Genomic DNA, 8,016 nt, shown 5'->3' with positions numbered 1-8,016 from the left:
ACCTAGGGTTCGTCTGCCGGTCGTGTAGACCGGCTGCCCTAGGGATTCTTTTTCCCGGTCTCTTGATCCGGGTTTTTCTCTCTCTCGCTGGTCGCTTTGATCGGTGTTTATTTTTTTGTTTTCCGATCTAAGATCGGTTTGCGTCGCTTGCCGCCGTCGTCAACCCTCGTGCGCCTCTACTCCAACACCGACGCGACCGACCGGCTCCTTCACCGACCCGGCGGCCTCGCACGACAAACGGCCCCTCACGGCCGCCGTCCGCACGTCTGCAGAAATCCTAAAATCTAAGTTTTGCGTAGAATCCCCGGCAACGGTGCCAGAAATCCTTCTTGCTACCTCTTGAGCATGCGTTGGTTTTCCCTTGAAGAGGAAAGGGTGATGCAGCAAAGTAGCGTAAGTATTTCCCTCAGTTTTGAGAACCAAGGTATCGATCCAGTAGGAAACAATGCACAAGTCACCTAGTACCTGCACAAACAATCAAGAACCTTCCAACCAACGCGATAAAGGGGTTGTCAATCCCTTCACGGTCACTCGCAAAAGTGAGATCTAATAAAGATAGTAAAGTAAATATTTTTGGTATTTTTGTTGTATAGATTGGAAAGTAAAGATTGCAAAATAGTAAACGAGATGCGATGTAAATAAAAGAGATGCAATATAATAAGAAAGAGACCCGGGGGGCATAGGTTTCACTACTGGCTTCTCTCAAGATAGCATGTATTACGGTGGGTGAACAAATTACTACCGAGCAATTGATAGAAAAGCGCATAGTTATGAAGATATCTAAGGCAATGATCATGAATATAGGCATCACGTCCCTGTCAGGTAGATCGAAACGATTCTGCATCTACTACTATTACTCCACACATCGACCGATATCCAGCATGCATCTAGAGTATTAAGTTCATAAGATAGAGTAACGCATTAAGCAAGATGACATGATGATAGGGATAAACTCAAGCAATATGATATAAACCCCATCTTTTTATCCTCGATGGCAACAATACAATACGTGCCTTGCTGCCCCTACTAAACCGATAATTCAAAGAGACTTGCAAAGATATCAAATCATGCATATAAGAATTCAGAGAAGAACCAAATAATATTCATAGATAATCTTGTTCATAAATCCACAATTCATCGGATCTCGGCAAACACACCGCAAAAGAGTATTACATCGAATAGATCTCCAAGAACGTCGAGGAGAACTTTGTATTGAGAATCAAAGAGAGAGAAGAAGCCATCTAGCTAATAACTATGGACCCGAAGGTCTGTGGTAAACTACTCACGCTTCATCGGAGAGGCCATGGTGTAGATGTAGAAGCCCTCCGTGATCGATTCCCCCTCCTGCAGATCGCCGGAAAAGGCCCCAAGATGGGATCTCACAGGTACAGAAGGTTGCAGCAGTGGAAAAGTGGTTTCGTGGCTCTCTCTGATCGATCTAGGGTATAAGAGTATATATAGGCAAAAGAAGTACGTCGGTGGAGCTATGAGGGGCCCACGAGGGTGGGGGCGCGCCCTCCTGCCTCGTGGCCGCCTCGTGGAGTTCCAGACTTCGACTCCAAGTCTTCTGGATTGCTTTCGGTCCAAAAAGATCATTGCGAAGGTTTCATTCCGTTTGGACTCCATTTGGTATTCCTTTTCTGTGAAACTCTAAAATAGGCAAAAAAACAGAAACTGGCACTGGGCCTCCAGTTAATAGGTTAGTCCCAAAAATAATATAAAAGAGCGTATTAAAGCCCATTAAACATCCAAAACAGATAATATAATAGCATGGAACAATAAAAAATTATAGATACGTTGGAGACGTATCAGGGACCTCTCCATCGCCACCCGCCTCCGCCGCATCTGCATTGCGGCCCTGCGGTCTGCCTCGCTGGCCTCGTCCCCGGCTGCGTGATGTCGCTTGAAGCTACGTCGGTATTTCCCCAAAGAGGAAGGGATGATGCAGCAGAGCGGCGGTAGGTATTTCCCTCAGATATGAAACCAAGGTTATTGAATCAGTAGGAGAACCAAGCAACACAACATAAACATCCCCTGGACAAAAATAACAACACCTCGCAACCCGACGTGTTAAAGGGGTTGTCAATCCCTTTCGGGTAACGGCGCCAGAAATTGCGCGTTGATGGGAGAAAGTTGTAATAGATTGAATAAATAGATCACAAATAAAATAAAGTGCAGCAAAGTATTTTTGTATTTTTTGTTTAATAGATCTGAATAAAGAGAGCAAATAAAATAGATCGCAAAGGCAAATATATGAGAAAGAAGACCCGGGGCCGTAGGTTTCACTAGTGGATTCTCTCGAGAAAAATAGGAAACAGTGGTTAAACAAATTACTGTTGGGCAATTGATAGAACTTCAAATAATCATGTCGATATCCAGGCAATGATCATTATATAGGCATCATGGTCAAGATTAGTAAACCGACTCCTGCCTGCATCTACTACTATTACTTCACACATCGACCGCTATCCAGCATGCATCTAGTGTATTAAGTTCATGGAAAAATGGAGTAATACAATAAGAACGGTGACGTGATGTAGACAAGATCTATCTATGTAGCGATAGATCCCATCATTTTATCCTTAGTAGCAATGATACATACGTGTCGTTTCCCTTTCTATCACTGGGATCAAGCACCGTAAGATCGAACCCACTACAAAGCACCTCTTCCCATTGCAAGATAAATAGATCAAGTTGGCCAAACAAAACCCAAATATCGGAGAAGAAATACGAGGCTATAAGCAATCATGCATATAAGAGATCAAAGAAACTCAAATAACTTTCATGGATATAAAAAGATATAACTGATCATAAACTCAAAGTTCATCAGATCCCAACAAACACACTGCAAAAAGAGTTACATCATATGGATCTCCAAGAGACCATTGTATTGAGAATTCAGCGAGAGAGAGAAAGCCAATTAGCTACTAACTACGGACCCGTAGGTCTACAAAGAACTACTCACGCATCATCGGAGAGGCACCAATGGAGGTGGTGAACCCCATCCGAGATGGTGTCTAGATTGGATCTGGTGGCTATGGACTCTGCGGCGGCTGGATGAATATTTCGTCGACTCCCCTAGGGTTTCTTGAATATTGGGGTATTTATAGAGCAAAGTAGCGGTTCGGGGGCAACCAAGGTGGGAATAACCCACCAGGGCGCGCTTGGGCCTCCTGGCGCGCCCTGGTGGGTTGTCCCCTCCTCGGGACTCCCCCCTGGCACACCCAGGGCCCAACATGTTCCTTCTGGTCCATAAAAAATCTCCGTAAAGTTTCGTGGCATTTGGACTCCGTCTGATATTGATTTCCTACGATGTAAAAAACATGCAAAAAAACAGCAACTGGCACTTGGCACTATGTCAATAAGTTAGTACCAAAAAATTGATATAAAATGATTATAAAACATCCAAGATTGATAGCAAAACAGCATGGAACAATAAAAAATTATAGATACGTTGTAGACATATCAGCATCCCCAAGCTTAACTCCCGCTCGTCCTCGAGTAGGTAAGTGACAAAAACAGAATTTTTGATGTGGCGTGTTGTCTATCATGTCATATCATATTCTTTTCTTTGTAGCATGGACATTTGGACTTTTATGTGATTCAAAAAAATAGTCTAGTATTGACATAATAATTTAGATACTCAAGCATATCAACAAGCAACCATGTCTTTCAAAATATCAACGCTAAAATAAGTTATCCCTAGCCCATCATGCTCAAACATTGATCCATTCATGAAACACACTCGCATATTAGCTACACCCAATACTTAAGTACGATCATATTGCCTCTTAGTTGGTGCTTTTATAAGAGAAGATGGAGACTCAAATTCAAAAATAAAAATTGCATAAAGTAAAAGAAAGGGCCTTCGCAGAGGGAAGTAGGGATTTGTAGAGGTGCCAGAGCTCAAAGCGAAAAAATTAGAGATAAAAACATTTTGGGAGGTGTATCTATCCCACCAACGAAAACGACTTAGAGTTCCCAACACTTTCATGCTAGATATATCATAGGCGGTTCCCAAACAGAAAATAAAGTTTATTCCTTTTTCCACCATACTTTCACTTTCCATGGCTAGCCGTATCCACGGTTGCCCTCCATACCAACACTTTCCAAGGAATTTATTATTTGACAACATAAAGTAAATTCATTTTTGCATTTCGGGACTGGGCATCCCTAAAACCTTTGCCTTACTCTCGTGCAATGACAAGTGAATAAACACTCATCGTAAGAATAACACATCCAGCATGGAAAATATTAGCCACCCCTCACCGCTCCACGAGCGAAACAAACACATAAAAGATAAGTTTATTTTGAAAATTAGAGGCGGCACATACAAATTTGCTTAGAACGGAAAAAGAATACCGCATATAGGTAGATATAGTGGACTCATGTGACAAAACTGGTTTAAAGGATTTTGGATGCACAAGTAGAGATCATACTTGGTGTAAAATGAAGGCTAGCAAAAGATTGAGAAGCGACCAACCAAGAAACGAATAATCTCATAAGCAAGCATTAAGCATAATTAACACCGAATAATGCACCACAAGTAGGATATAATTTCATTGCATGACTATTGACTTTCGTGCATGCATAGGGAATCACAAACCTTAACACCAATATTCTTACTAAAGCATAATTACTCATCAACATAACTCACATATCACATCATCATATCTCACAACTATTACTAAGAATCAAGTTTATATTGTCCAATGATCTTCATATTTTTTTACTTTATCCTTCTTGGATATCTATCACTTTGGGACTAATTTTCATGTGTTGCTTTTCATAAGCTCAAACAAATATAAGTGAAGATCATGAGCATAATTTTTTTTTCTTTCTCTCAAAATAACTTAAGTGAAGCAAGAGAGATTTTCTTCAAAATTTTAATAATTCTCAGATAAATCTAAGTGAAGCAAGAGATAATTTATTCAAAAATACTAAAGCACACCATGCTCAAAAAGATATAAGTGAAGCACTAGAGCAAGTCCATAGCTCATAAAAGATTTAAGTGAAGCATAGAGAGCAATTCTAACAAGTCATGATATAATTTTGGCTCTCTCAAATAGGTGTGTCCAGCAAGGATTGATGACTTAAAACATAAAATAAAGCAAGCAAAGACTCATATCATACAAGACGCTCCAAGCAAAACACATATCATGTGACGAATAAAAATATAGCTTCGAGTAAAATACCGATAATCATTGGAAGAAAGCGGGGATGCCACTCGGGGGCATCCCCAAGCTTAGTTGGTTGCTCATTTTTGGATAATAGCTTGGGATGACGGGGCATCCCCAAGCTTAGGCTCTTCTATCCTTCCTTCATTCATCGTAAGATAACCCAAAACTTGAAAACTTCAATCACACAAAACTCAACAAAACCTTTGTGAGATCCGTTAGTATAAGAAAGCAAACCGCTACTATAAGTGTTGTATCAAACCAATTCATATTTTGTTTTTGTATTATATCTACTGCATTCCAACTTTTCTATGGCAGAAACTCATCTAAGAAAACCATAGAGCCATCAAAATAAGCACACAACACAAAGAAAACAGAATCTGTCAAAACAGAACAGTCTGTAGCAATCTGATACTTTCGAATACTTTTGTAACTCCAAAAAATCTGAAAAAATAGGACGACTAAGGTAATTTGTATATTAATCTTCTTCAAAAAGAATTGGCATTTTATCACGTTCTGGTGATTTTTAACAATTGTTTTCATGAGCACCAAACTTTCTGTTTTTCAGCAAGATCAAACAACTATCACCCAAGAAGATCCTAAAGGCTTTACTTGGCACAAACACTAATTAAAACACAAAAAACACAATCATACCGGTAGCATAATTGTGCAAACACACAAGAACAGAAAGCAAAAAGCAAAAATAAATTTTATTCATTGGGTTGCCTCCCAACAAGCGTTATAGTTTTACGCCCTTAGCTAGGCATAATGCAAGGATCTAAGTATTGTCATCGTTGGTTCGCGATCCATAAGATGCCCTCATGATTGATTCATAAGGTGGCCTGATTTTGGTTCTAGGAAAGTGTTCCATACCCTTCCTCAAAGGAAATTGGAACTTAATATTGCCTTCTTTCATATCAATCACGACACCAATAGTGCATAAAAACGGTCTACCGAGAATAATTGGACAAGATGGATTGCAATCAATATCAAGGACAATAAAATCTATGGGCACATAATTCCTATTTGCAAGAATAAGAACATCATTAATTGTTTCCATAGGCTTTTTAATAGTAGAATCCGCCAAGTGCAAATTCAAAGAACATTCTTCAAGATTGGTAAGACCAAGCACATCACATAAAGATTTCGGAATTGTAGAAACACTAGCACCCAAGTCACACAAAGCAAAACACTCATAAAATTTTTAATATTGAGTTTGATAGTAGGTTCCCATTCATCATGCAACTTTCTAGGAATTGATACTTCTAATTCCAATTTTTCTTCCAAAGCTTTCATCATAGCATCAATAATATGTTTAGTAAAAGCTTTGCTTTGTTCATAAGCATGGGGTGAATTTAGCATGGATTGCAACAAAAATACAATCAATCAAAGAGCAACTATCATAATTAAATTCTTTGTAATCCAAAAGAGTGGGTGCATCACTAGCTAAAGTTTTGACCTCTTCAAACCCACTTTTATCAATATTCTCAACAAGATTTTCACCCTCCGAATCATTGGGACACCTTCTACCTAAAGTTGACTCTTCTACAGTCCCTTTTTCATCAATCTTAACATTACTAAACAAGGAATCAATAGAAGACACACCAATCATTTTAAGATCTTCATCACTTTTATGAGAGTAATCACTAGAAAATGATCTTTCAAGAAATTCTCTTTTAGCTCTAAGCATAGCAGTTCTTTCCTTACTTTCATCCATAGAAACATAAAGAGCTTTTATTGATTCATCAACCTTAGGCACAAAAAATTTCAACTTGAGATTTTCCACATCATGAGCAATTCTATCAACACTTCTAGACAAATCATCAATCTTATTCAACTTTTCTTCTATGGAAGTGTTGAAACTTTTTGCGTATTGATAAATTCTTTAATATTTTTCTCAAGATCAGAGGTGTTCCTATTATTATTATCAGATTGATTTCCATAGGAATTATCATAATTATTATAGGAATTACTAGGAAAAGGCCTAAGATTAAAATTACCTCTATAAGCATTGTTATTGAAATTATTGCGAGAGATAAAATTCACATCTATGGCATCACTATTTTGCTCAATAAAAGTAGACAAAGGCATATAATTAAAATCAATAGGAGCACTTTTACTAACAACCAATTTCATAAGAGCATCAACTTTATCACTCAAAGAAGAAATTTCTTCAACCGAATTAACTTTTTTATTAGTTGGAGCTCTTTCAGTATGCCATTGCGAATAATTTGCCATGATATTATCAAGAAATTTGGTGGATTCACCCAAAGTAATTTCCATAATAGTTCCACCTGCTGCGGAACCTAAAAGATTACGAGAAACAAAATTCAACCCCGCATAAAATTTTTGTATGATCATCCAATGATTTAACCCATGAGTTGGGCAATTCCTTAGCATCATTTACATCCTTTCCCAACATTATGCAACATGCTCATGTTCAAGTTGCTTGAAATTCATGATATGGGTTCTAAGGGAAATAATTTTTGCGGGCGGAAAATACTTAGTGATAAGAGCATCTTTGCACTTATTCCAAGAATCGATACTATTGCGAGGCAAAGAAGAGAACCAAATTTTTGCAGAATCACGCAAAGAAAACGGAAATAATTTCATCTTCACCACATCATTGTCCACATCTTTTTTCTTTTGCATATCACATAATTCCACGAAGGTATTAAGATGGGATGTGGCATCCTCATTAGGAGTACCGGAAAATTGATCTTTCGTAACAAGATTCAGCAAAGCAGTATTAATATCACAAGACTCTGCACTAGTGGCGGCAGGAGCAATTGGAGTGCCAATAAAATCATTGTTGTTGGTATTTAAGAAATCACATAAC

Source organism: Triticum aestivum, chromosome 1D (genome assembly GCF_018294505.1).
Source record: "Triticum aestivum cultivar Chinese Spring chromosome 1D, IWGSC CS RefSeq v2.1, whole genome shotgun sequence".
Lineage (NCBI taxonomy): Eukaryota > Viridiplantae > Streptophyta > Magnoliopsida > Poales > Poaceae > Triticum > Triticum aestivum.
This window is presented reverse-complemented; position numbering follows the sequence as displayed.